This window comes from Haliotis asinina, chromosome 7, assembly GCF_037392515.1.
Source record: "Haliotis asinina isolate JCU_RB_2024 chromosome 7, JCU_Hal_asi_v2, whole genome shotgun sequence".
NCBI classification, from domain to species: Eukaryota; Metazoa; Mollusca; class Gastropoda; order Lepetellida; family Haliotidae; genus Haliotis; species Haliotis asinina.
In genome coordinates, this window is record NC_090286.1 from 67090571 (window position 1) to 67095570 (window position 5000).

Here is a 5000-nt window from a genome sequence, read left to right on the forward strand (position 1 = left end):
GTTAGGGTTAGGGTTAGGGTTAGGGTTAGGGTTAGGGTTAGGGTTAGGGTTAGGGTTAGGGTTAGGGTTAGGGTTAGGGTTAGGGTTAGGGTTAGGGTTAGGGTTAGGGTTAGGGTTAGGGTTAGGGTTAGGGTTAGGGTTAGGGTTAGGGTTAGGGTTAGGGTTAGGGTTAGGGTTAGGGTTAGGGTTAGGGTTAGGGTTAGGGTTAGGGTTAGGGTTAGGGTTAGGGTTAGGGTTAGGGTTAGGGTTAGGGTTAGGGTTAGGGTTAGGGTTAGGGTTAGGGTTAGGGTTAGGGTTAGGGTTAGGGTTAGGGTTAGGGTTAGGGTTAGGGTTAGGGTTAGGGTTAGGGTTAGGGTTAGGGTTAGGGTTAGGGTTAGGGTTAGGGTTAGGGTTAGGGTTAGGGTTAGGGTTAGGGTTAGGGTTAGGGTTAGGGTTAGGGTTAGGGTTAGGGTTAGGGTTAGGGTTAGGGTTAGGGTTAGGGTTAGGGTTAGGGTTAGGGTTAGGGTTAGGGTTAGGGTTAGGGTTAGGGTTAGGGTTAGGGTTAGGGTTAGGGTTAGGGTTAGGGTTAGGGTTAGGGTTAGGGTTAGGGTTAGGGTTAGGGTTAGGGTTAGGGTTAGGGTTAGGGTTAGGGTTAGGGTTAGGGTTAGGGTTAGGGTTAGGGTTAGGGTTAGGGTTAGGGTTAGGGTTAGGGTTAGGGTTAGGGTTAGGGTTAGGGTTAGGGTTAGGGTTAGGGTTAGGGTTAGGGTTAGGGTTAGGGTTAGGGTTAGGGTTAGGGTTAGGGTTAGGGTTAGGGTTAGGGTTAGGGTTAGGGTTAGGGTTAGGGTTAGGGTTAGGGTTAGGGTTAGGGTTAGGGTTAGGGTTAGGGTTAGGGTTAGGGTTAGGGTTAGGGTTAGGGTTAGGGTTAGGGTTAGGGTTAGGGTTAGGGTTAGGGTTAGGGTTAGGGTTAGGGTTAGGGTTAGGGTTAGGGTTAGGGTTAGGGTTAGGGTTAGGGTTAGGGTTAGGGTTAGGGTTAGGGTTAGGGTTAGGGTTAGGGTTAGGGTTAGGGTTAGGGTTAGGGTTAGGGTTAGGGTTAGGGTTAGGGTTAGGGTTAGGGTTAGGGTTAGGGTTAGGGTTAGGGTTAGGGTTAGGGTTAGGGTTAGGGTTAGGGTTAGGGTTAGGGTTAGGGTTAGGGTTAGGGTTAGGGTTAGGGTTAGGGTTAGGGTTAGGGTTAGGGTTAGGGTTAGGGTTAGGGTTAGGGTTAGGGTTAGGGTTAGGGTTAGGGTTAGGGTTAGGGTTAGGGTTAGGGTTAGGGTTAGGGTTAGGGTTAGGGTTAGGGTTAGGGTTAGGGTTAGGGTTAGGGTTAGGGTTAGGGTTAGGGTTAGGGTTAGGGTTAGGGTTAGGGTTAGGGTTAGGGTTAGGGTTAGGGTTAGGGTTAGGGTTAGGGTTAGGGTTAGGGTTAGGGTTAGGGTTAGGGTTAGGGTTAGGGTTAGGGTTAGGGTTAGGGTTAGGGTTAGGGTTAGGGTTAGGGTTAGGGTTAGGGTTAGGGTTAGGGTTAGGGTTAGGGTTAGGGTTAGGGTTAGGGTTAGGGTTAGGGTTAGGGTTAGGGTTAGGGTTAGGGTTAGGGTTAGGGTTAGGGTTAGGGTTAGGGTTAGGGTTAGGGTTAGGGTTAGGGTTAGGGTTAGGGTTAGGGTTAGGGTTAGGGTTAGGGTTAGGGTTAGGGTTAGGGTTAGGGTTAGGGTTAGGGTTAGGGTTAGGGTTAGGGTTAGGGTTAGGGTTAGGGTTAGGGTTAGGGTTAGGGTTAGGGTTAGGGTTAGGGTTAGGGTTAGGGTTAGGGTTAGGGTTAGGGTTAGGGTTAGGGTTAGGGTTAGGGTTAGGGTTAGGGTTAGGGTTAGGGTTAGGGTTAGGGTTAGGGTTAGGGTTAGGGTTAGGGTTAGGGTTAGGGTTAGGGTTAGGGTTAGGGTTAGGGTTAGGGTTAGGGTTAGGGTTAGGGTTAGGGTTAGGGTTAGGGTTAGGGTTAGGGTTAGGGTTAGGGTTAGGGTTAGGGTTAGGGTTAGGGTTAGGGTTAGGGTTAGGGTTAGGGTTAGGGTTAGGGTTAGGGTTAGGGTTAGGGTTAGGGTTAGGGTTAGGGTTAGGGTTAGGGTTAGGGTTAGGGTTAGGGTTAGGGTTAGGGTTAGGGTTAGGGTTAGGGTTAGGGTTAGGGTTAGGGTTAGGGTTAGGGTTAGGGTTAGGGTTAGGGTTAGGGTTAGGGTTAGGGTTAGGGTTAGGGTTAGGGTTAGGGTTAGGGTTAGGGTTAGGGTTAGGGTTAGGGTTAGGGTTAGGGTTAGGGTTAGGGTTAGGGTTAGGGTTAGGGTTAGGGTTAGGGTTAGGGTTAGGGTTAGGGTTAGGGTTAGGGTTAGGGTTAGGGTTAGGGTTAGGGTTAGGGTTAGGGTTAGGGTTAGGGTTAGGGTTAGGGTTAGGGTTAGGGTTAGGGTTAGGGTTAGGGTTAGGGTTAGGGTTAGGGTTAGGGTTAGGGTTAGGGTTAGGGTTAGGGTTAGGGTTAGGGTTAGGGTTAGGGTTAGGGTTAGGGTTAGGGTTAGGGTTAGGGTTAGGGTTAGGGTTAGGGTTAGGGTTAGGGTTAGGGTTAGGGTTAGGGTTAGGGTTAGGGTTAGGGTTAGGGTTAGGGTTAGGGTTAGGGTTAGGGTTAGGGTTAGGGTTAGGGTTAGGGTTAGGGTTAGGGTTAGGGTTAGGGTTAGGGTTAGGGTTAGGGTTAGGGTTAGGGTTAGGGTTAGGGTTAGGGTTAGGGTTAGGGTTAGGGTTAGGGTTAGGGTTAGGGTTAGGGTTAGGGTTAGGGTTAGGGTTAGGGTTAGGGTTAGGGTTAGGGTTAGGGTTAGGGTTAGGGTTAGGGTTAGGGTTAGGGTTAGGGTTAGGGTTAGGGTTAGGGTTAGGGTTAGGGTTAGGGTTAGGGTTAGGGTTAGGGTTAGGGTTAGGGTTAGGGTTAGGGTTAGGGTTAGGGTTAGGGTTAGGGTTAGGGTTAGGGTTAGGGTTAGGGTTAGGGTTAGGGTTAGGGTTAGGGTTAGGGTTAGGGTTAGGGTTAGGGTTAGGGTTAGGGTTAGGGTTAGGGTTAGGGTTAGGGTTAGGGTTAGGGTTAGGGTTAGGGTTAGGGTTAGGGTTAGGGTTAGGGTTAGGGTTAGGGTTAGGGTTAGGGTTAGGGTTAGGGTTAGGGTTAGGGTTAGGGTTAGGGTTAGGGTTAGGGTTAGGGTTAGGGTTAGGGTTAGGGTTAGGGTTAGGGTTAGGGTTAGGGTTAGGGTTAGGGTTAGGGTTAGGGTTAGGGTTAGGGTTAGGGTTAGGGTTAGGGTTAGGGTTAGGGTTAGGGTTAGGGTTAGGGTTAGGGTTAGGGTTAGGGTTAGGGTTAGGGTTAGGGTTAGGGTTAGGGTTAGGGTTAGGGTTAGGGTTAGGGTTAGGGTTAGGGTTAGGGTTAGGGTTAGGGTTAGGGTTAGGGTTAGGGTTAGGGTTAGGGTTAGGGTTAGGGTTAGGGTTAGGGTTAGGGTTAGGGTTAGGGTTAGGGTTAGGGTTAGGGTTAGGGTTAGGGTTAGGGTTAGGGTTAGGGTTAGGGTTAGGGTTAGGGTTAGGGTTAGGGTTAGGGTTAGGGTTAGGGTTAGGGTTAGGGTTAGGGTTAGGGTTAGGGTTAGGGTTAGGGTTAGGGTTAGGGTTAGGGTTAGGGTTAGGGTTAGGGTTAGGGTTAGGGTTAGGGTTAGGGTTAGGGTTAGGGTTAGGGTTAGGGTTAGGGTTAGGGTTAGGGTTAGGGTTAGGGTTAGGGTTAGGGTTAGGGTTAGGGTTAGGGTTAGGGTTAGGGTTAGGGTTAGGGTTAGGGTTAGGGTTAGGGTTAGGGTTAGGGTTAGGGTTAGGGTTAGGGTTAGGGTTAGGGTTAGGGTTAGGGTTAGGGTTAGGGTTAGGGTTAGGGTTAGGGTTAGGGTTAGGGTTAGGGTTAGGGTTAGGGTTAGGGTTAGGGTTAGGGTTAGGGTTAGGGTTAGGGTTAGGGTTAGGGTTAGGGTTAGGGTTAGGGTTAGGGTTAGGGTTAGGGTTAGGGTTAGGGTTAGGGTTAGGGTTAGGGTTAGGGTTAGGGTTAGGGTTAGGGTTAGGGTTAGGGTTAGGGTTAGGGTTAGGGTTAGGGTTAGGGTTAGGGTTAGGGTTAGGGTTAGGGTTAGGGTTAGGGTTAGGGTTAGGGTTAGGGTTAGGGTTAGGGTTAGGGTTAGGGTTAGGGTTAGGGTTAGGGTTAGGGTTAGGGTTAGGGTTAGGGTTAGGGTTAGGGTTAGGGTTAGGGTTAGGGTTAGGGTTAGGGTTAGGGTTAGGGTTAGGGTTAGGGTTAGGGTTAGGGTTAGGGTTAGGGTTAGGGTTAGGGTTAGGGTTAGGGTTAGGGTTAGGGTTAGGGTTAGGGTTAGGGTTAGGGTTAGGGTTAGGGTTAGGGTTAGGGTTAGGGTTAGGGTTAGGGTTAGGGTTAGGGTTAGGGTTAGGGTTAGGGTTAGGGTTAGGGTTAGGGTTAGGGTTAGGGTTAGGGTTAGGGTTAGGGTTAGGGTTAGGGTTAGGGTTAGGGTTAGGGTTAGGGTTAGGGTTAGGGTTAGGGTTAGGGTTAGGGTTAGGGTTAGGGTTAGGGTTAGGGTTAGGGTTAGGGTTAGGGTTAGGGTTAGGGTTAGGGTTAGGGTTAGGGTTAGGGTTAGGGTTAGGGTTAGGGTTAGGGTTAGGGTTAGGGTTAGGGTTAGGGTTAGGGTTAGGGTTAGGGTTAGGTTAGGGTTAGGGTTAGGGTTAGGGTTAGGGTTAGGGTTAGGGTTAGGGTTAGGGTTAGGGTTAGGGTTAGGTTAGGGTTAGGGTTAGGGTTAGGGTTAGGGTTAGGGTTAGGGTTAGGGTTAGGGTTAGGGTTAGGGTTAGGGTTAGGGTTAGGGTTAGGGTTAGGGTTAGGGTTAGGGTTAGGGTTAGGGTTAGGGTTAGGGTTAGGGTTAGGGTTAGGGTTAGGGTTAGGGTTAGGGTTAGGGTTAGGGTTAGGGTTA